The sequence below is a fragment of the Pseudorasbora parva genome, chromosome 1 (assembly GCF_024679245.1).
Source record: "Pseudorasbora parva isolate DD20220531a chromosome 1, ASM2467924v1, whole genome shotgun sequence".
NCBI lineage: Eukaryota > Metazoa > Chordata > Actinopteri > Cypriniformes > Gobionidae > Pseudorasbora > Pseudorasbora parva.
In genome coordinates this window covers 21,025,944-21,050,478 of record NC_090172.1, presented here as the reverse complement: position 1 = coordinate 21,050,478, position 24,535 = coordinate 21,025,944, and the positions used below count along the sequence as shown (strand labels likewise).

Genomic DNA, 24,535 nt, shown 5'->3' with positions numbered 1-24,535 from the left:
ACATAATCATTGCCATAATCATTATCAGTACCTCTTCAATTGTAACAGAAAGACTATACGGCTAATTATGAATAATGAGGAAAGAGTGCATTGTGAGGGGACAAAAATTAATTTGGACAGGCTTGTGGTGCAAGTCAATTATGTGAATGGAATCACTGGCAGCAGTTCAGCAGCAGATAAGACAGTTTTGTGTTTTATGGTGAAGGCACATGGGTTGTGCACTGCTTAATATCTATTTGTTTTACTATGTAAAAGCAGCAGAAATTAAAATGTTAAATTAAAATTTTAAAGCCCTAATACTATATATATATATATATATATATATATATATATATATATATATATATATATATATATTAGAATAGAGAAATAAAATATATATAGTCAGCAAGAAGATATTTAGCATTCACTCTTTCTAAATGCTGCAAAACAAGGTATCGTACAGAGAATCCTGTGTGAGTATGACTTTATTTACAGGTGGGCGTGAGGCCAGAAGAACCATTCCAGCCCTTGAGCTCTCACCTTATCTAACCTCAGTGCAGGCAGGCAGTCTGCAGCGGTGCCTGTCCTCCCCTGCAGTCTCACATGCTAAAACAATCACCATCAATCCCCTATCTCCATCCCAACAGGACCTCTCCCTACCCGAGCCCCAGAGGCCCATACAGAACCGGCCTGTGGCTGCTGAGAAAATCTGGAGTGGAGCGGTGAACAGTTTTAAGACTACATATATGTTTCCTAGTTAAAACCCAACTTTCTTCCATTTGTAGTTTTTGCCAAATACTTCTGGGTGACTCACAGTTACCAAAAAATACAGGTTGTGTCAAGTGGACGTTAATGCAACATTGAATTTTTAGCCCAATGTATGCATTGATTTTTGACCTAAACCATCACTGAACATTTTCCAAAGATGACAATACCTATGAAGGTGGCTTGCTCTCTGTAATATCAGACCCCATCCATGGCAATGTTTAGAATTATGTGCGTTTGTCTCGGGTGTTTGGTCTCTCTCCATTTCTTTCCCCATTGTGAGTTGAGGTTTTGGGGCTCTGCCCAGCACAACATTACAGTGATGAATAATGGCTGACAAGGGGAACGCAGCGAAATGGAGAGCAATGATGGACGTAGCTCACAGGAAATGGCTTTAAAAGCTCGTTCCCAGCCAACAGTGGGCTCTCTTCACCACTCCGTCCAAAAGTTGTTTAAAAGAAAATACTCTTGTCTGCATTCTGTATTTACTTTACAGCTAATAAAGATTGAAGTTAATTATCTTGTCTCTCATCTATATTGTTTACAGCATTTGGGTAGAGTGTTTTTTGTGAAGTATATTTCTTAACAATTGTCTAAAATAGGCATCTAAAAATACTTGGTAACGCTTCCATTGATTGGTTGAAACTATTCACATTCCCTTCTTGTCACTTCACGACAAGAAATGAAAAATACTAGTGTAGTTTAATTGAATGAATATCAGTTTATCAGTAACAAATGATTAACAAATAACTCCCTCATGTCTGAAGGCAGGGAGAGACCAGATTCTTAATATTAATCCTAAACCTTTGGCGGCGATGTCATTTTTTTCACCCATATTTCCGGAATGTTCTTTTCTTTGTGACAGCAAATCCGTAGGTGGGTCTGTCTAATGTTGGGCCAAGATTGTAACAAATGAGTCTTGCTGGCTGAAAATATAAGACGAGAGAGAGAGAGAGAGAGAGAGAGAGAGAGAGAGAGAGAGAGAGAGAGAGAGAGAGAAAGAGAGAGAGAGAGAGAGAGAGAGAGAGAGAGAGAGAGAGAGAGAGAGAGAGAGAGAGAGAGAGAGAGAGAGAGAGGATTTTTAACTTAAATTTAAACAAAATTACTCTTAAAATTCTTCTCTCAGCAACACTTTCAATGTATTTCATGAAAGCTCTTAAGCTGTATTCAACTTGGCTCTCACCTCATCTCCCATTCCTTTCCTCCATTTCAGACAAATTCATCCCCCTCCTTGTCAGGGCACACACAATACCTTCACTGTACTGCAAGCGGCCCTCCACCCCTTCGCCGCAGATGGCATACGGGGCATAACCGTATACACACACTGAGATCACAGTGGCATGAGAACATACATTCTCAGTCCATCTCACCTAACACATTAGCATCCATCACACACATTTATTATTCATAAGGGCAGTGTGGGTTTAACATGTCAATCCTGTCAAATTTTTTTGAGGTTATTGAGACATTGCACTTTTGGTTAAATAAATGTCCGTAAACTTAATATCACCAGTCCCTTTTCCATGTATCTACAGATTTTTGTCTTACAGTGTGTACTTAGCAGTGTGTATATGGCATCCAGGTAGTGATATTAGTAGCTAAAATCTTCTGGGGTTTGTTTATGTAATTGCTTATGTCTGATGAAGCTCAGTGGTTGTCCCACTATGCTGTGCCAAGAGTAGCGACTTAATTAAAACTTGGGCAGTTTGCGACAGCCTGCGTCTAAACACACATAACAGTGTCTCCAGGGACTCCAGGGGAGTGTGCATACCCCGTGAGAGCTTGTATATATGATTTCTTGCTGGATTAAATGCGTCTTTTATCACGTGTATATGTTCCTGAGTATGTCTCATGCGTCTTGCATTTGGTGCTGTTAACATAAATTATCTAATCAAAATTTTACAATAAGGTTCATTAGTTAAAGCCCCACTTGGCTACTTTTGCTCTTGGGGTCCCCCTACAGTTTGGAAAAAATAATGTCCTCAACTACTGTCGTAAGCGCTGTAATCCTACAACAGGGGATGTCATCGTGCGTGCATTTGTTGACATGACAACCCTGATAGCTCTGAACTAGTGATGCGTGGCTCGTCTCATAACCCGCGGACCCCGTATGTCTATTTAATGGTCGCGGGTGCGCGGCGGGTTGTAAAAATATATACAGTGGTGCGGTGCCGGCCAAATAACTTCATAAAAGTGGCGCTGCGGATCGGTGCAGCGCTAACAGTTCCCCTGAACACTGCAAGAGGATTTCGAATTCTTCTGGCGGCGCGTGTGAAATGTCTTCATCCCAGGTAACGTTACAGTCAGTGGCATATGCTTCAGCATGTCATATGAATATAATTTCATGGCTTTTATTTTTTTCAAACGCCAAATAATCACGATGCTCACGTTTACAAGCCAGCGTCATTATAGTAGTCTATTGGTTACCGTTTTACAGAATCTATATGATACTTCAGTTCAATGTTTGAATGGTAGCTCACCGTAACAAGCAGGACAGCATCGGTCGGGCACGCCTCCTTCAGCTCACGCCGACGAGCAAACGCTGGTCACATTTTGATCCTAGTCCTGCCTTTAATCCCATCACTTTTTCGTTTCCTCTTATTGCTTTCCTCCGACAAAACATTTTCTTTCGTATGTGTCTGTGCTGCTTCGGACATGACTATATTATCCGACGAACAAAGTTGTGCTCGCACGTCTGAATGTAAGGAAGTGTGTGTGTTGGTGGAAGTGACGTATATGCCGTAAAGCAGTCGAATTTTGTAGTTCTTTTTGTTCTCGGGTTACTACCCGAAACCCGAAGTTTAAAAGTACGATTAAAAACGATACAGACCCCATCAGGCTATGGCAGACGTGTCATTCAACCTATTGTAAGTCGATTTATCATCACAAGAGTCTTAAAAAATATATTATGAAGGTTGAAAAGTTACCTAGTGCTGCTTTAACATCAGTTAACTACATTAGTTAAAGGAACTATAGTTAGAAATGTATTTCAATTAACCATAAAATGGCCCTGATATGTCACTAGACATTAAGAAATCATGTTCATTTCAAATACTTATATCACTGACAACAGTAGTCCAGCCAGGATATTGTCATTTAAAAGTTGTTGTTGCAGCCCTCAACTGATGTTGATGTTGACATGTTGTGTTTTGGCCTGAAGTGCCACCCTCCACCTATCTACCAATCACAAAGTCAGTAGTGTTTCGGCATCCAGGTTGCCAGCTCTGCTCTAGTTACCACAGCTGCAGCTACAAACGTTCCTGCTGGACCCTGAAGCCTATCTGGCAAACTCGAGTCAGGCGGGAGGGGAGAGGAGATACGCAGCTCTAAAGTAATTTGAAAGTGATTGCAGGACCAGTTTTGGCCACAATCTTACATTTACATACACTTCCTTTAACATGAACTAACAATGAACGGTGCTTATAAAGCATTTATTTATCTATTTTGATGTTAATTTCAACATTTACTAATTTTAATGAACTAACATGAACAAACCATGAACAAATGGGTTTTTATGATACCATTAACAAAGATTTACAAAAACATTAACACATGTACTGCTTATGTTTAGTTTTGCAACAGTTTTGCAATAACTAAATAATATGTAAAAGTATGGTATTTGCGTCCAAAGGCACCATATTTAACATGCTAATAAACAGACGACTGACTTTTCCATTTGTTGACATGGGATGGTTAGATTCAGATTGTAAGTATACTATATTAAGTTGGGTGTCCACCTTAGAGATATTCACAATATTTATGATGGTAAATGGACTGCATATAGTACTCTCAGCAGACCATTGGCCACCAAAGCCTTTTACATATTGCCTCACATTCACCCATTCATTCATTCAATCATTCATAAACCGATGGCAGTGTCAGCCATGCAAGGCACTATCCAGCTCGTCTATATGTATATATGTATTATTTCAATATGTAAACTGACTATTGAACTAGGAAACTGATTGAGATCCACACATTGCCTGCAACATTGATACCAGGATAGATTTAACCTTTTACACTCCTTGTCATTTTTTGGGATTTCCGCCTGGATTTGGCCTACTCAAATTGAAAAGCTTCCCATACACACATACAGTGGTCTAGGTTCAAAAATTTGGTGTCATTTTACAGGAAACCCTTTGAAGTTACATAAAACACTACTAAAAGTCATAAACATGTAAGTATATGTTGTCTAAGCTGTAATAACCCCCCCAAAAAGTAGGCACTTTTTAGATTTTTCTTTCCACCATAAATTCTTTTTTGAAAGTGTGTAACTCAGGCCCTGTGTGCTCGAGGAACCTGAAGACAGTTTGGGCTATTTCCACTAAATTACAAAAAAAGGTGGAAAAAAGAAGTTTTTCTTTGTCATGTTGTATGCCAGATTTACTCAAATGGGTCTGAAGGGATGAACCCCCTTTTTCCCCTCCCCCGACCCTGCTACCCCCCTCCACCACCACCATATACAGTGGTATAAATGCAATATTCCAGTGTCATTAAATTAATTATACATGCTGGGAACATCCCAAACTGTCTGCAGGGTCCTAGAGCACACAGGTCCTGAGTTACACACTTTCAAAAATGAATTTATATATCAAAATCAAAAAGCAATTTTTTTTGGGGGGGGGGGGGTGTTATAGCAGCTTAGACAACATATACTTACATGTTTATCACATTTAGCAGTGGTTTATGTAACTTTAAAGGGTTTCCTGTAAAATGACACCAATATTTTGAACCTAGACCACTGTATGTGTGTATAGGAAGCTTTTCAATTTGGGTAGACCAAATTCAGGCAGAAATGGCACCAGAGTAATTTTGTGTAAATACATTACTTTGTGTAAAACAAATGCCAAAGTGATGCATATCTCCAGAAAGTAAAGACTCTAAGCATTCAAATGGTACCACATATGACATCATAGCTCCTCCACAAACATTTAAAATGGAAAGTATATACATGACAATGTCATTCCCGTCCCTGTACAGGGTCCACGGAGTTTAAGAAACAATGAATCAAAAACAAAACCTTTTTTTCTCTCAGGTTGATTGTTGAGATCACCTCAAAAAAAGAAAAAAAAGAAAGAAAGAAAAACAACAGTTTAATTATCATATCACTCAGACTCTCTCAGATCACACTCTCTATTTTCTTACAAAACATTCTGCACTGTGCCATTTAGCAATCAAGTTTTATGGCTCCTGCGTTTTTGATAGCACCATTTTAAATACGACAGGTGGAAGGTACAGTCTTGATTTATTTATGTATCTGTAGAAGCAATGTTGCTGGGTTTTTGTTTAGTTTTTTTGTTTTGAGGAACTCAATATTAAATTCCTAGCCCCAAAATCCCCATGCACCCAGCAGGGCATAAATAGGTTTAGATCAGGAGAGCTCCCAGACACCCCCTTGGCTTTTGTCTTTTAATTTACCTGTGCTAGTTCTGTTCACTGTTCTGAATTTGCTTCAAATGATTAGGTGATCTGAATGAAATCCCATGTCCACTGCAATATTTGGAATTTGAACTGCAGTTTGGTTATAAGGGTTTTATAATCCTTCCAGAGAGATGTTGGTTGAGTTATTTATTATTAAAAAAATATATAAAAAAATAAATAACAAATAGTTCGAGAATAGATGTTTGCAGTGCATTTTCAAGAAAACTACAGCAGAGGAAACTGTGTTAAAGCAGAAGCAGAAAGAAATACAGAGAGCAAACAAACTACAATTATCAAGTATAAAGTGATTTACTTATTTTTTTGGCTGATCAATGGACTGAACCCTTTAAAAGAAGTCTGCATGTGAGCAAATCTGAAGCAAGCTTCCTTCTATGGTCCATTTCTGCCCACTGTAGATGAGCTCTGGCGGCTTCCCAGCAGCCCACTCAATGTCTCCATCAGCCAGCACCGTGGAAACGGTGTGATTAAAATGGGCGCCACTGGCACACCCAGATGGGCCATTGTTCCATATGCATTCCACCTGCGCCACCGAAACCCACGCCAAGCGCATGGGCACAACAGTCTCTGATTGGGAGTTTCTATAGCAACGCTGGAAGCTGGGTTGGGGTGGGACTTAAAAAACGCAACATGGGAGTATTTTTCACTCTTCTCGCTCTCTTTTTCTAATAACCAGGCTTGGCAAAGGATGTCAAGTAAATGAATCACCATTAATAATAATTTGCATATGGGGCCTGGTGGAAGTGTGCAGTGTCATTGGCTGCAGGTGAGAAAAGCTCAGCTTATCAAAACTAATGCATAAAAGCTGGCACCCCGGGTGTATAAGCATGGTGTTAGAATCTAAATGGAGACAAACTTTGAGGTCTATTTTAAGTCCTAAGTCAAATTATTCTTCTCATTACAAGCTAAGTGTGATAAAAAGAACAAATTATAATTTCTCTAGAGAAACCAACTCAACGTGTTGTTGGTAGTTAATAAATGTACCACTAAACAATATACTGTAAAACACTAGGGGATGTCTATAAAAGTCACAGTTTAAAGAGTTAGTAAAGATCGTAAGGTCAAGGCCATGAACAATCACACTTCGGTCAGTCTGTTTGGACTTTGTCGGTTGTTATGGCGTCTGACAGCTTGAGGGAAGAAACTGCTTTGGTGGTGTTGGCCCGAATTTTCCAGATGCTATGAGTTTTTACATGTCGTGGGATGAAAAGAGAGATCTGTCCTCATGCTGTGGGCCTTAAATCATATATTTCTTGATAACAAGTCTAAACGTTTGTGAAATTAAGTGCATATTAAGCTACTAAAGCATTTGATACCAATTCATTTGCAGGATTTAAATGTTATAAAAATGCATGAAAAACTACCCATATGCCCATTAAAACTCACGTTCAGCTCCATTCCTCCCTGTTTTTCAGATTAGCTCGTAAGAACACTGTGCAATGGTTCTGTAACTGGAGGGCAGCGTGTCTAAGCTGTGCTCAGCCTGCCTGCAGGATTTAATAAGAATATGGCGACCGTCCAGTGTCAGCGAGCAAAGGGATTGGCTGAACACCTGGATGAAGAGAGGCAGGGGGGAGGTTCTTACATGATTCAGCTGGAATCAAATCCCCCTCACCTGCATCCAAGTGGAGAAAAGCCATTAAAGCCGCCTCAGGCTGAGAGAAACTGGGAAAATTTCCCAGTCATTTTATTCCTTTCATTTTTTCCAAGGCATAAAATTAGATTTAGAGAATTAAGTATCAAGTTTCCTATCCTTCCCTTTTCAAGCTTCATTTGCTGTATTGAAAGCATGAGTATCATATGAATGAAAACTGAATATGCTAAGATGTGTGTATGCATTATAAATGGATTCCCTTCATAAACTGTAGTGGGCAGGTGTACTGCCATATACATTTTCAGGTATAAGGACATCATGGCTATCTCTTACATGGACAAAAAGCACATTTTTTGGCCTGAGGCAATATTTACACCTAACAGATTCTACAGAGAATCAGCATTACCTACAGCCTAGTCAGAGTCATAATGCTGACAGAGACCATTTGTGTACACTTTTGTTTGGTTTCTCATTGCCCCAGTTCATATTTACACCACGTCCTTGGCACAAGTCTCCTTGAGGCGATATGTGGGCAGTCCTCATGCGACATAGGATGTCTTTATGGAACGATGTATGCGAGGCACTGCTTGCCAAATCACCTCAATTACTCTGTGGACTGCCATTGCACACTCGATTGGTTGGGCATGGAGTCAAGCTATTATTGCACATGTGGTGGGACAATTAATCTCTTTCGTTGCTGAGGAGAGCAGCTAATTCTGATGAGACCCAATAGTGGGGGTCTGGTTTTGAAAAATAAGATTTTGCATTGAGGGTTTTGTGTAATTTGGTATTGCAATGCTTCATTGTTCATCCAAGAGTAGTAATGATAAATTTGATGCATTCTCATGAGGAGAGTTGTTAATTTTTTAAACCTTGTTATCACCCAGTTGTTGCAATTATTCTAATAAGTACACAGTATGTATAGGGGGAACAAGACTGTAAAATAAAGTGCTAATTTAGTGATTACAGTTTAGTTTAGAAAAAAAATGAAGCAATAAAGAGTTTATGTAAAAAAAAACAACAACAACCACAATAAGCTACACTCTGTAACTTTCGTTCCTCTGGCAGTTAAAAACAATTAAACGGCATGTGATTCGCAGAAGAGCATTGTTTTGGCATGAATTAATGTGATGGCATCATTGTAAAAATTAAAAATGTTTTGGATTGTTAGTTTGTTTTTACAACATGGGATTCACCAGAGGTTTACTATTTTCAATATCGCATTGTGACAAAATTCCAGCTTCATACTAACCAAAGCCATAGCTGCTTTTATTTTTCAATTTGATGTGACATGAACCGACAAATGACAATATTATAATTATTTCCAATGAAATTAGTCACCGCAGCTCTAAAATATAACAATTATTATAGTGAAGACATGGCTTGGAAGATTTTTGAACACTAATTGAGAACATTTTTTTTTTTTTTTTTAATCAAAAAGGTCATGGTCTCACATGATCTGAATATCAGTAAGAACTGCACTCTTGCTTGTAAGATGCTTAATTTTACTTTTGTTATACTGGTTGAAACTTTTTACATCCTTCCTATAAATATAGGTACATATCCTGCTGTGCAGACCGGTTTTTCAAGATGAAAAAATGATAGGTGGCAATGTTAGGACACCCTATAATAATGTGAGATAAATCATGCAAAAAAAAAAATATTACTTCAAGTTATTGCTGCTGCTAAAAGTGGATCTACAGACAACTGAATTATAGGGTGTCCTAACATTGTCACCCATGGTTTTTTCATCTTGACTTCATTTTTGCTAAATAAATAATGACCATGTATGTCAAGTGATGTTGTTCATCTGAGGTTTTATTTTCTAAATTTTAAGACCTGCAAAGCACCAGATGATTTTTTATTGTGTCATGCAGAAAACACCCTTACTGTTAACATAGGAATTAAGAGGGTAAGAAATGGTCAGGCACTGCTAACCAAATGCCAAATGATTTGATCGGTACTCGTGCACACAAGTGACAATCACGTAGTGTGAATAATCAAAGATGCGATCAGCGAGAATCACAGACGAGTCACAGACGCCTGTGAAATATTTGGCATGCTAAATATTTGGACCTGTCGACGATTTTAACTCCTGCTGTATGAAATGAGTTCTGACTGAAAATTGATGAAAAAACCCCTGAAAAATCTGACTGCGAGGACCAACAACCAATGAGAGAGCAAGATACAGGGAGGAGTTTTAGACCAGAATATCATATTTACTATAATTCTATCAAACAGAAACAAAGCACAAACATTTGCCGTCCAGACACAGTATCAGCTCATTACAAAATTATTTATTTACGTTACCTCAAACTTTCTTTGCTGAACACAATCCTTGCTCCCTCTGTCTCTCCAACAATTTCCTCCGCCATAATCTTTTTTCTTGTTCTTCACAAATCAGCACACAGACAATTTGGATCGCAAACTTTGTACTTTTCTTTTTTTAAATAACAATTCCAAGTCTTTAAGAGTACTCTGTTCTGACGCACGCGTGATCCTGAGTTGTTTACTTGTCACATTGCAGGTGTAGTTGGGAAACGTTTTTTTGTGCACCAGAGAGAGAGAGAGTTGACGGCGATTGTTCCTCCTGTACAGTCACGCAATGTGAAACTCTCTGTCACTGATCCATCGGTCAGTGTGAACACAGCCGCAAATGAAAGCTACACCAGATAGTCCTGCAGTGTGAAAAGAGCAGTGACCCGACAAGTTTGAAAATCGTGCAGTCTAAACTAGGCATCAGGTTTGCAAAGTTGCATCTGAACAAACCATAAGTCTTCTAGAACAATGTCTTTTGGACAGATGAGTAAAAAGTGGAGAGGTTTGCCCATAATTAAATGGCACATATAAATATTATGTAACAGTGACAAATTCAAATGGTTTGTATTTACTCAAAGAAATTGTCCAAGTTTTACTTGAATTTTTTTGTTCATATAAATAAATTGTTATTTGTAAAAATTGCTCATTGCTAATGTTTGGTGTAAACCAAAACAGCATATCAGCACAAACACCTCATACAAAATGTCAAGCATGCTGATGGAGGGGTGATGATTTTGGGCTTGTTTTGTAGACACAGGGCCCGGGCACCTCATAGTCATTGAACATGAACTCCTCTGTACACCAAAGTATTCTAGAGTCAAATGTGAGGCCATCTGTTCAACTGCTAAAGCTTAGCTAAAATTAGGTCATGCAACCTGACGATGATCTGGAGATGTTCTGCAGGCCACTGTCACCTTTGGCTTGGCTTGCTCAGTTGGGGGACACTAAAATTAAGTTATTCAACAAAATATACAAATAAATTATTAGGTACCTTTAATTATATAAACTATAATAATGATCTGCCAACATTGTTGCTATATTATAAATTAAAATAAGCTGATAACTCACTGTTTTCTCCAAAAAGACTGTACAGTCTAATCAAATTTTGTTGCAATATTATCCTGTTTAACACTGTGAAGCTGCTTTGAAACAATCGTCATTGTAAAAGCGCTATATAAATAAAGTTGATCGATTGATTGAAGATCCCCAGAAAATCTACAACAGAATGGCAGAAAAAGAAAAGAATGAAGGCGTTGCAATGATCCAATCGAAGTCTAGACCTTACCTTGACTGACAAGACATGTGCATTAACAAATGCCCATGTAATAACGTTCATAGAATGTGGAAGAAGGAGGTGAACAATGGTGAACATTCAACAGGACTTTAATTAAAAATAAACAAACTGAAAGTAAAACGACGGCAGCCCCTCGCAGACAACTGCCATGTACACACATAATAAACCGTAAACAAAATGTAGTATTCTTACGTTTTGCCACAAACCAATCACATTCCAGCGGCAACGCATGCTGTGTTATTATTGGCTATAGCACTTGCCAGTGCATTTTATGTTAAGTAGCCAGAGAGAGTAGTTGTGTGTTTGCTGCTGGAGAGTTAACACTCATGTCATGGACGTGAAACAAGTTTAATAAATCCTCATTATAAACGTACATTCTGCATGCACCCAGAGCCTCCTTGTACACTTCATCGGTCATAAACACAACATGGTGTCAGAGTGAACGGATTATATGCAAGGATGGAGACCGCTGGAGTTGCTAAGCCCACGATGAACTGTGAAAGCAACAAACTGCCCGAAGCATGGCGCAAGTTTCAACAGCACGCAGGGCTGATGTTCAGCGGACCCCTGAAGAAAAAGGGTGAGGATGATAAATGTAGCTATCTTCTACTATGGGTTGGGGAAAAGGGCCGTGGCATTTTTAATACGTGGTCACTGTCTGCTGACGAAGCAAAGATCCTAAAGTCATATTACGACTGATTCACGGCGTATGTTGAGCCCAAATCGAACGTTATATTTGCACGTTACAAATTCCATGAAAAAGTCCAGGGAGACCGTGAGCCCTTTGAGCAATTTGTGACAAAGCTGCGTCTACTTGTCAAGGACTGTAATTATGCAAACAGTGACGAGATGATCCGCGATCGCATTGTATTCGGGATACATTCGCCGAAAGTGAGAGAAAAACTTGTGTGGGCTCTGAGCTAATGCTCGAAAAAGCGATAGATGTCGCTAGATCTCATGAGTTAGCACAAGCACAGTTAAAAACCATTTCAAGCAGCATGAGTACTTCACGTGAACATGCAGTGCACGCAATCGCCCACCACACATCACAGGGCGCGGTTCCAAAACAATGTAATGTTAAATACACAAAGAAATACAGTGAAAACCTGCAAACTAGAAATGCTACCCCAGTGCACACCAAAGGATGCGGTTTGTGGAAACAAACCTCACGCCAATTGATCTCACTGTCCTGCAAATGGAAAAGTGTGTAAAATATGTGGTAAATTAAACCATTTTGCCAAAGTCTGTCGCTCCAGCTGTGAGAAAGCTGTCCATGCAATAAGCAATGAAAATACAGACCAGGCTGAGAAGTGTGATGAGCTGTTTATTGACTCGCCGACACAGTGCAAACCGAGTTCAGACACAGAACAAGTCTATGTGAACATTAAAATAGGTCCAAATCACGAAAATTAAATCAAGTTTAAATTGGACACTGGATCCTCAGCCAATGTCATTCTTCTGTACGTGTACACCAAATTGAACACTCCATATGCTCTGCAGCCAACATCTCGTCCCCTGTTTGGCTATGGTTGTGAACGTCTGGTGGTGAAAGGGAAATGCGACCTGAAGTACAAGCACAGAGACATTGAGATGGTGATGACATTTTATGTAGTCGACACAATGGCACCCCCTGTCATAGGTCTAAAAGGATGCATAGACTTTGACCTCATAAAGCTTGTACTATCAGTTACAGAGAGACAGATGGAAGTGCCGGTTTTGGAGGAGTTTGCAAACATTTCCAAGGGGATCTAACTGTTTCCTGGTGAGTGTACCATACACTTAGACCTGCACGCAACCCCAGTAGTCCATCCACCCAGACTCATTCCTCTCGCATTACGTAATCGTCTTAAAGAAGAGCTTGAGAGCATGGAAAGGCAGGGTGTCATCATTAAAGTCACAGAGCCAACCGAATGGGTTAATTCCATGGTCGTGGCCGAAAAACTGCTAAGGGTAAGTCTGGACCCAAGGGACCTTAACAAGGCCATCAAGCGACCACATTACCCCCTGCCAGTTCTTGAAGATATAACATCCAAGCTAGCTGGTGCCCGATATTTCAGTGTTCTAGATGCCCGATCAGGCTATTGGGCTATTAAGCTCACTGAGGAATCATCGAGATTGACCACCTTCAACACAGTCTTTGGACGCTATCGGTTCCGACGCTTACCCTTCGGACGGATTTCGGCCCAAGATGAGTTCCAGCGAAAAATTGACGAAACGTATGAAGGCTTAGATGGAGTCATGGCCATAGTCGATGACATTCTCATTTATGGAAAGACCAAAGCCGAGCATAATAAACACCTCCGTGCTATGCTGCAGCGTTCTAGGGAGAGAGGAGTCAAGCTCAATCCAGAGAAGAGCATTATCAGCTCTACAAAGGTGAGCTATTTTGGACACCTTCTCACTGCTGACAGACTAAAGCCTGACCCTGCCAAAGTTGCTGAAGTGAGAGACATGGAGCCACCTAAAGACAAAGGAGAACTTAAAACAGTGCTAGGTATGATTAATTATCTCTCCAAATTTGCACCTGGCCTCTCTGACGTCAACGTGCCACTTCGACAGCTCCTGAAGGAGTCAAGTGAGTTCTTCTGGGACATCCAGCAGGACAAAGCCTTCAAGAAGATAAAAGAGCTAATCACATGTGAACCAGGCCCAGTCTTAGCCTATTTCGATCCTCTTAAAGAGCCCAGGTTGCAAGTTGATGCCTCAGATTACGGGCTTGGGGCAGTATTACTTCAGGATGGAAAACCCATTGCATATGTGTCAAAGTCCCTCTCTGAAAGTGAAATCAATTACGCCCAAATTGAGAAAGAACTCTTCGCCATTCTGTTTGTCTGTAAATGTTTCCATCAATACATCTATGGCCGTCAAGTCATCGTCAAGAGTGACCACAAGCCCCTTGAATCAATCATGCGGAAATCCCTGGCATCAGTTCACCCAAGGCTTCAGAGGATGATCCTTCAGCTCCAGAAGTATAACTTCACCATTGTACATCGACCAGGCAAGGACATCCCTGTCGCAGACACCTTGTCCAGAAAGTCACTATCAGACCAGGATATGAGCCTCAGTGAAGGCATGGACATTCAAGTACATACAGTGTACAGCAATCTTCCTGTCAGTGATTCAAAGATGGAGGACATCAGAGCTCAAACTGTAAAGGACCCTCAGTTCCAGATACTGAAACAAGTTATACAAAGTGGTTGGCCAGAAGAGAAAAGAAAATGTCCCATGAGTGTGTCAGAATTCTGGAACCACCACGATAAGCTCTCGTACTTGCATGGAATAATATTCAAAGGTAAAAAAATTGCCGTTCCCACAAGTCTTTGCCCAGACATGCTGTCACGTATACATGCCAGTCACCTAGGGATCGAAAAGAGCAAGCAGAGAGCCCATGATATCATGTTCTGGCCTGGGATGGGGAAAGAAATTGAGAGCATTGTCAGCAAATGCTCAATCTGCTTTACGTTTCGCCCGTCTAACACCAAAGAACCAGTGATCAGTCACAAAGTCCCAGACATGCCATGGCAAGTAGTGGCTACTGATCTGTTCACCTGGAACAATAAGGACTATCTTGTGACAGTTGACTATTACAGCAGATATTTTGAGTTAGACAAGCTCAGCAGCACAACCTCATCTGCTGTGATAAACAAACTAAAAGATTATTTTGCACGACATGGCATCCCGGAGGATGTAATTTCAGACAACGGCCCCCAATACAATTCGGGTGAGTTTGGGACATTTGCCAGAACATAGGAATTTACACATACCACCACAAGTCTACCCGCAATGTAATGGGTTAGCAGAGAAATCTGTGCATACTGCTAAGATGTTGCTGGAAAAGGCAAAAGCTGACAAAAGAGATCCACACATCAGTCTCCTGGAGTATCGCAACAGCCCTGTCAATGTTTTTAAGTCCCCGGCTCAGCTGTTGATGAGTCGCCGCCTGCGGTCAACCTTACCGAATACCAATCATCAGCTCTTGCCAAAATTCGTTAGCTGGAAGGATGTCAGAGCAAAAAGGTTGTATAAGCAACAAAATCAAAAAGCTACTATGACAGATCGGCTAAACCCTTATCTCAGCTCAAGGAAGGACAAGCAGTTAGAGTACAAGAGAAAGGATACTGGAAGACAGCTGTCATCTTCAGAGCAGCCAACACTGAAAGATCATATCATGTGCATACTACTGCTGGACAGGAATATCGACGAAACAGACGTCATCTTTTGGACACAAAAGATCCTGGAAGCAGCAACTCTGACGAAGGTGCTGAGCTATGCGCAACACCAATCCACAGTGAACCACAAAATTGCCCAAATCCACCGCTTACAGAACCAGATCCGGACGCCAGATAAAGCCCAGAGTAATTCTGGATCTGTAATTGTACAAGGGTGTAGGCGGATCGCTGGCCTTTCAAAAGATAAAAGAAAAAATGCATTCACACAATGTTCAATGCAGTTTATATGTTATGCAGATGTGACAATCTATTGTTATGTGAATACAGGCAGTATGATTTTTTTTTTTAGTCTCATAATCTATTGCTGTTTCAATGTGCATGTGACTTTTGGTTACAGAATTCTTCTTGGACTAATGTAATACACATTATTTTGTATTTACATTGTTTATTTCAAAAGAAGGGGGATGTAGTATTCTTACGTTTTGCCACAAACCAATCACATGCCTGCGGCAATGCATGCTGTGTTCTAATTGGCTATAGCACTTGCAGTTTATGTACAGTAGCCACAGAGAGTAGTTGTGTTTGCTGCCGGAGAGTTAACACTCATGTCATGGACGTGAAACAAGTTTAATAAATCGCCATTATAAACGTACATTCTGCGTGCACCCAGAGCCTCCTTGTATACTTCATCGGTCATAAACACAACACAAAACACAACTTAAATTCCAGACCTGGTCCTCTCTCGTCCATCACTTGTGTCGCTCATCCTTACATGCCTCCGGGCTCCCTCATGAGGGGCCTCGCAGGTGATGCTCATTCTCAATCAAGCACCGGTCTCGCTCGCTCCTCCCATGTCTCTTGCTGGCCCACCTCAACACAGCCAACAAAAAAAGAGTGGACCAACATTCCTCCAGAATGATGTGAAATAAATCATGCAATAAATAAATAAATAATAATAATTAAAAAAAAATACTTCAAGTTATTGCTGCTAAAAGTGGATCTACAGACAACTGAATGATAGGGTGTCCTAACATTGTCACCCATATTTTTTTCATCTTGACTTTTTTTTTCCATTTTTGCTAAATAAATGACAGTGTTGTTGTTAAACTGAGGTTTTATTTTCTAAATTTTAAGACCTGCAAGGCACTAGATGATTTTTGATTATGTCATACTGAAAACCATGGAATTCAATAGGGTGTCTTAACATTTATATATAATCAAACACATATTATTACCTTCAAAATGTTCTCACATATCACAGTTTATTTGTTTCAGAACAAATTCATTATAATGTCAGATAATTTTGATAGAAATGTATGTAATGGATTACAATCAACCAATTAGCTGTCAGCTGTACAATTACACAATTATATAATAACAATTAAGGTCAATCAATTACTAAGCAGTGCTTAATTTTGTTCAGTCTGTGGTTTAAAAAACTATTGACTCTCTTTTTTTCCAGCACTTTAGACACAGGTGCTCCCCGGCGCTTAAAGAAGATTAAAAAAAATAGTCCAATGCCATGGTACAGTGAGCACACAGGGGCCCTTAAAACAGCAGCCAGAAAAAAATCCAGCACAACTGGAAGACAACAAATTAGTAGTTTATTGTAATTCGTAATTTGTGGAAAGAAAGCATGATTGCATATAGAAAGGCCATAAAAACGGCTAGATCTGCTTATTTCTCGACTCTCTTAGAAGAAAACAAAACATTATTTGATACAGTAGCTATATTAACCCAAAATAAAACTCAACTTCTGAAGTTTGTAAAAAACACAGCAGTAATGACTTTATGAACTTCTTTACATGTAAGATTGATAATATTAGAAAGAAAATTGTAACCATGCCGTCTGCTACAGTAGCACATCAGACAGAGCATTTTAGTGCCACTGACGAAAAAGTACACTCATTCACTGCTATAGGAGAAGAATTGGTTAAACTTGTTAAATCATCAAAATCAACAACATGTATGCTCGACTCTATACCGACTAGGCTATTAAAAGAGATGCTTCCAAAGGTCATAATCATCTTCTTAATATCATAAATTCATCTTTGTCATTAGGATATTTACCAAACACTTTTGAGTTGGCTATAATTAAACCACTTATTAAAAAAATTAGCCATTTAAAGACCAATCTCAAATCTACCCTTTCAGTCAAAAATTCTTGAAAAGTCAGTGTCTTCACAATTATGCTCTTTTTTTTAATTTTTTTTTTATAGAAAGAAACAGTATATGTGAGGATTTCCAGTCAGGATTTAGACCGTTTCATAGTACTGAGACTGCTCTCATCAGAGTTACAAATTATTATCATCCGATCATGGTTGTATCTTTCTATTAGTGTTACTCGATCTTAGCGCTGCATTCAATACTATCAACCACAACATTCTTCTGAATAGACTCGAAAATTATGTTGCATTAGTGGAATTGCACTTCAAAAATCATACTTATCTGATTGTTATCAGTTTGTAGCAGTAAATGAAGAGATGTCACACCGATAACAAGTTCAGTATTGAGTGCTAGGACCATTAGTTTTCACCATGTACATGCTACCACTGGGAGATCAATCAATCAATCAATCAATCAATCAATCAATCAATCAATCAATCAATCAATCAATCAATCAATCAATCAATCAATCAATCAATCAATCAATCAATCAATCAACCAATCAATCAATCAATCAATCAACTTTATTTATATAGAGCTTTTACAATGTTGCAACAAATTTTGATTTGGCTAGTTTGATTTGGATAGTTTATAGAATGAAATATGACTAAATGAATACATTTAATTTGTATATTTAGTTGAATAACTTGGATCATAAGCCAAAGGCGACAGTGGCAAGGAACCAAAACTCCATCAGGGCATGATGGAGAAAAAAAAATCTTGGGAGAAACCAGACTGAGTCGGGGTGCCAGTTCTCCTCTGGCCTATTATTAAACAGTGTATAATTATTATTTTGCCAACCCTGCAAGTCATAAATAATATTAGATAGAAATGTTCTAAATTTTGGGTATCACGCAAGAGACGGTTTCATTTAGGATGGCGCGTCGATTACACAAGAATATGGATACTTGAAAGATCGGAGTTATTGCACGGAGACAAGTTTACTGAGGATGACATGCCGGTGAGATATCATTAGGAAGAATGGAGATAGTTTTCATTGTTATGCTGTTATGATGTAATTTTTAATTATTTGAAAAAAAGCTCCACAAGTAGTAACCTAGAATACTGTCTAACACTTAATGACTGCTCTGTTAAGCCCTCGTCGTCAGTACAGTTCAATGCAAAATGCATTAACAGTTAGTTAATGCATTCATGACCTCAAGACTAGATAATTGCTATGCTCTACTGGGTGGTTGCCCTGCTCGCTTAATAAACAAACTCTAGCTGGTTTAAAAAGCAGTAGCTCGAGTTCTTCCTAGAACCCAGAAGTATGATCATATTAGCCCGGTTTTGTCAACACTGCACTAGCTACCTGTTAAACATCATACACATTTTAAAAGTTAATACTTACAAAGCACTAAATGGTTTAGCTCCCCAGTATTTCAGCGAACTCTTTACACATTATAATTCATCACGTCTTTTGCGGTCTCAAAACTCTGGCCAGTTGATAATACCTAAAACATCAAAATCAACTGCAGGCAGTCAATCCTTTTCCTATTTAGCAGAATGGCATCTACGCTAATGTTAGTCTCTGTTTATCCTGAAGTTTACTGCAGTCAGCCGGATCCGGGCCGTATCCAAATCAGATGGTGGACCTGCACCTAGACATGAGCAATGCATACCTGAAGGGTCTGCAGAGAGCGTGTCAATTAAACTCCCTCCTGTAAATGCAGCATCGACGCGACACTCTCAATAAACCCGTGTCCAGCATGATGACTCCAATCTTTCGAATAATCTTACAAATATATATTGACCTAATAAGACTTAAGACCTGCAATGTTGCCAGAATTATATTCATACACTGTTTTAAAGCCCAGCATTTAAGCCAGAGCCCGACAGGCCCTGACTTTTTTACGCCCCTAGGGCCGGGCATCGGGCCAGTTTTCACATCATACCTAAAACGCGGGCCGGGCTTTTGGCCGGGCTTCGGGCCTTTTTTTAGGCTTCTCCTTCGTTTTATATTTATTTTATAAATTAAAAGGAGCAATGAGATGTGCTGCGCTGGGGGAAACAACACGAGACCATAATAGCTTACGCACAGGTTTCAGAGCATAGGTTCAGAGTCCGCGCCAGCAGCAGCACCGCACGTTTTTTCAGCGCAGCTGCTAGAGTTATGGCCTTTTTACAACTGGTTCCTTCATTTGTTTTCTCTGACCAGGTAATTATCTGATTGCGAAATGACCAGGAGTAGTCCCGAGATTCTTTCGAGACGTAGCCTATTTAATTCCAAACACTAAACAAACCAATTCAGAAGGATGAAAGCATTTCAAACGAAACCGGACTAAATGTAGTAAATGTTTAAATGTTGTTTAAACCACATGTATACATTTTATTCCTGGCAAAAGGTTAAAAAATAAACGTGTGAGAGCGTGTTATGGGCTTTATGTTGTAGTCAGATAGATATGATGATTACCCATTGCCGCAAATGAGTAAAGCAAGCCAATGCAAATGGCCGTAAATGAAACTTAAAATAAGTCTTAGATGCTCAAAAACACAATCATCTTCAATAAAAATGAATGAGACTAAATGATCTTACCAGTGCGCTTAGGTCACTCTGTCCTATATTGTGGTCTTTGAATTTGAAATGAGCTGCTGAATAAAATGCATCTTCAATCTTTTGCTTTCGTTGCTGTAAACTCCGTTAAATGAGCATATACCACGGGAATTGAAGATCGGATTTATATTCATTTTGCGTAGGTGTAAGGTATAAGACAACCTGCATGTTCTTTTTTTATTTTTATTTGTTTTTAGATTGTTTAGCTCCGTTTGCGAGAGCCGCGAGCAGAATCAGCCTGCCTCAGCTTGTCAAAAATGCCTTTTACTGTGGTGGTAATAGTAGGCAAAATTAACTAGCATTGTGATGCTTGAAGTGTTTTATATCTGTGGATTTTATTATAGAGAAGACAAGTCAAGATTTGATTTGAGAGGCTAAATCGATTAAACGTGGTTAACTCACTGGCGGCTGCTGGCCGCTTGGTCGTCACTTAAAAAAATTAAAATTTTAATTTAACAAACAAAAATGCTCTAAACATTTTTCTAAATTAACTTAATAAAGAAACGAAACAAAATATAACTACTTTGACATTAAAAACAAAACTGAACTATTTTAATGGCTGCAACAATGTTAAAAAATTTTTTTTTTTTGGGGGGGCGGCAGTGGCTCAGTGGTTCATGTAGGTTGTCTACAAACCAGAAGGTTGGTGGTTCAATCCGGACACAGGCCGGGCTAGGGCCTCAGCGTCTCAGGGCAGGGCCGGGCTAGGGCCTAGATTTGAGGGATGTGCAGGGCTCTACACTGCTTGTTTGTCGGCCAGAGGAGAACTGGCACCCCGACTGAGTCTGGTTTCTTCCAAGGGTTTTTTTTTTTCGTCCATTCTGACCCTGAAGGAGTTTTGGTTCTTTTCCACTGTTGACTTCGGCTTTTGGCTTGCTCAGTTGGGGACACCTAAATTGAATCTATATTACCAATCTGCCCGCATTCACACTATGATAATTGAAATTAGCTGGGTAACATCACTATTTTCACCAAAGCGGCTGTACAGCCGAATCAAATTTTGTTGCATTAATTTCCTGTTAACACCCTGAAGCTCCTTTGAAACAATTGGACTTGTAAAAAGCACTATATAAATAAAGGTGATTTGATTTGATTTGTAAAAGGTCGCAATATCCTATAGTGATTTTTTTTTTTTTTTATATATATACTTAAGCACAATATATTCGTATGTACTTTAATATAACTAAATGCATTTGTGACACACTACAAATTGGTATACTTAAGTTTGTTCATTTGGAAAATCCAAAATTTTGTTCTAAATCCATTTTATTTGTACAAAGGCAGTGCTAAAGTTCAACTAAAGTTGTTTTAAATATACTTGTTTGTGCTAAAGTTGAACTATTCCAAGTATACTTAAGTACAATTTAAATAAATTCTTGTATAAATGCACAAGAAGTTTAAATTACTCAGCATAAACTTCCACATGTACATCACAGTTTCAATTAAATTACACTGTAAGAGTGTTGAATATTATACTAATAACAAACTTTTAGTGATTTTAACTGCAATAGCATTCCAAGTAATCTTGGCTAATGGCATTATATAGTGTGCTTCAAGTAGGCTACAACAAAGTAATCTTTAAAAATGGCACAGTTTATGAATTTGGCTTTTGCTAACATTTTATAGACACCATTATCATTACCTTTACCATTAATCTGTTTATCTATGTTTGGTAGGAACCAATACGGACTGGAATCGAACCGGGACGCTGGCATACAAATGCACTTGCTTTACCAATTATGCCACATGCAGATATGGGCCACTGGTGTAACTTTGTGTTCTTTCATACTCTTTCATTCAAGTACTCCTGTAAGCAAATAGTTCCCTTTATCGAGGGAACTCGCACTGCATCATCGTAGATGACACTTCGGGGAACGCCCTTGGTGTGACGCTATTGAAGCTCATTTGAAAAAGCCCAACCCTGATTGGTGCTGCGTCATGACGTAGCGAGTGACGGCATCCCCGGAGGTATAAAGAGACGCACAAGATGACGGCACAAGCAGATATAGCTTTCTGCTCTTCAGCGGTCGCGCTCTGTATTCTTGTCTGTCTATTTGGTGTTGTTTGTCTCATAGGGCTCTCAATATTATTAGAACTGTGCAGTTTAATGATGGCGAGCGAGCAATTCAGACGGTGTGTGCCTCCCTGTGCGCGATTCATCTCGGGCACGGACACACACCAGCTCTGTGTGCAGTGCCTGGGCATGCAGCATGCCCGGGCCGTTCTTGAGGGGGCGGCCTGCGGTGAGTGTGCGATAAGCTGCCGCTGAGGGTTCCGCGCTCGCGGCTGGTGGTCTTTGACGAGGCCGGCTAACCTCGCGAGCCTCGTGGCTCTGGGCCCGCGGTTGCTGAGGCAGCACGGCGCCGCAGATCATGGGGCTCGCAGCTGGTTCTTTCAGTGGGATTAGGGACTGTTGAGGCATCTTCCTCTTCCTCTGACGATTCAGAGATCCTGCCACCACGTGCGGAAGCCCGCGAGGCGGCTTTTTCCCACAAGGTGGAGGATCCGGTGCTCAGTTTGTCTGATTCTGAGGAATCGATGACCATGAGCACCGAAGCAGGCACGGTGGGGCAGTCGCCACCCCACTCGCCGGCAATGGAGGAGCTGGAGGTTCTAACTCACGCTGTGGCCAAACTGAATTTAGATTGGCCACAAGAAAAAGTGGACATCCAGCCGCCTAATAAGCTGGATGAACACTTTTTCAAGCGTCAAGTTCAGCCTCCCCGCCGGGGTCTGCCTTTTTTCCCCCAATCCGAGGCTGAGGCTGCGTCTGTACGCATTTCCCCCGATTGCTCTGCTCCTGGGAGTTCTGGAGCGGGTCCACCGGGAAGGCATCCGCCTGCTCTTGGTAGCACCCCGGTGGCCGTCCAGAGTATGGTTCTCCAACATCATAGACCTGCTAGACGACCTTCAATGCGGATTCCTCTGAGGAGGGATCTGCTGACTCAGGCAGGGGGCACGGTATACCACCCCCAGGCGGAGTTTCTGGCCCCTGAGGGGGCACAGCTCATAGAGGAGGGTCTGTCAGCAGGCGTCGTTGAGACTCTACTCAGCTCTAGGGCTCCTTTCACCAGGAGGCTGTACAACCTGAAGTGGAGTGTGTTTTCCACTTGGTGTAGAGATCTTGAGGTAAACCCAGTTAACTGCGCAGTGGCTTCAGTGCTGGAGTTTCTCCAAGATCGGTTCTCTGCCGGGCTTACCCCGTCCACACTTAAGGTGTATGTGGCAGCAATAAGGGCTTTCCACGCACCATTAGGTGAGGGACCTCTGGGGAGGCACCATTTGGTTGTACGGTTCCTCCGAGGAGCTTGGAGGATGAGGCCTGTAGCTCATTCCAGGATCCCAACCTGGGATCTGGCAGTAGTGCTTTAAGGGTTGGCTGAGGCCCTGGGAGTTTGGGAGTTTGCCCCAGGCTGAGTTAAGGCCATCTTGCGTCCGACCCCAGGTTACGTACCCAAAGTGCCATCTAACACGGTACGGTCGGTGGTTCTCCAGGCTTTCCATCCCCCACCTCATGTGACGGCAGATAAGGGCAGGCTTCACCTCCTCTGCCCGGTCCGGGCATTGAGGATCTATTTGGAGAGGTCTGCCCATTGGAGGAATTCAGACCAGATGTTAGTATGCTTTGGTCCACCTAAGAAAGGGCTGCCTGCGGCGAAACAGACTATCAGTAACTGGATTGTCCAGGCAATAGCCACGGCTTATCAGGTGTGCAACTTACCTTCACCGATAGCCGTGAGGGCGCACTCTACCAGAGGCATGGCCTCTTTGGTAGCCCTCCTTTCGGGAGCCTCTTTGCAGGAAGTCTGCGAAGCGGCCGGGTGGGCCACTCCGCATACTTTCATTAGACATTACAGTCTGCACCTCCCGGCGACGCCAGTGAGGTGTGAGTGTGCACTGAATTGGTTCCAGGGGGCTTACGATGGGCAAGGACTAGTGGGTATTCGTTCCCCGAAGTGTCATCTACGATGACGCAGTGCGAGTTCCCTCGATAAAGGGAACGTCTCGGGTTATGCATATAACCCATGTTCCCAGAGAGGGAACGAGACACTGCGTCTCGTAGCCCCGCCTATCATCAGAGCGCCCACTTCATCACAGAAAGCTATATCTGCTTGTGCGGGCATCCCTTTATACCTCCGGGTATGCCGTTACTCGCTACGTCGTGACGCAACACCAATCAGCATTGGGCTTTATCAAATGAGCTTCAATAGCGTCACGCCAAGGGCATTCCCCGAAGTGTCATCTACAATGAC

The 24,535-nt window shown here is 40.8% G+C and overlaps 1 protein-coding gene across 1 annotated transcript in view; it reads right to left on the bottom strand.

Annotated features, from left to right (window-relative positions):
• Positions 1-1,609: 1,609 nt before the first annotated feature.
• Positions 1,610-24,535, bottom strand: part of LOC137061404 (B-cell scaffold protein with ankyrin repeats-like) — a 145,747-nt gene continuing 122,821 nt past the window's right edge. Inside the window, exon 16 of the mRNA XM_067432466.1 lies at positions 1,610-1,673. The gene's annotated coding sequence lies outside the window, so the exon portion shown is untranslated. The remainder of the gene's footprint in view (positions 1,674-24,535) is intronic.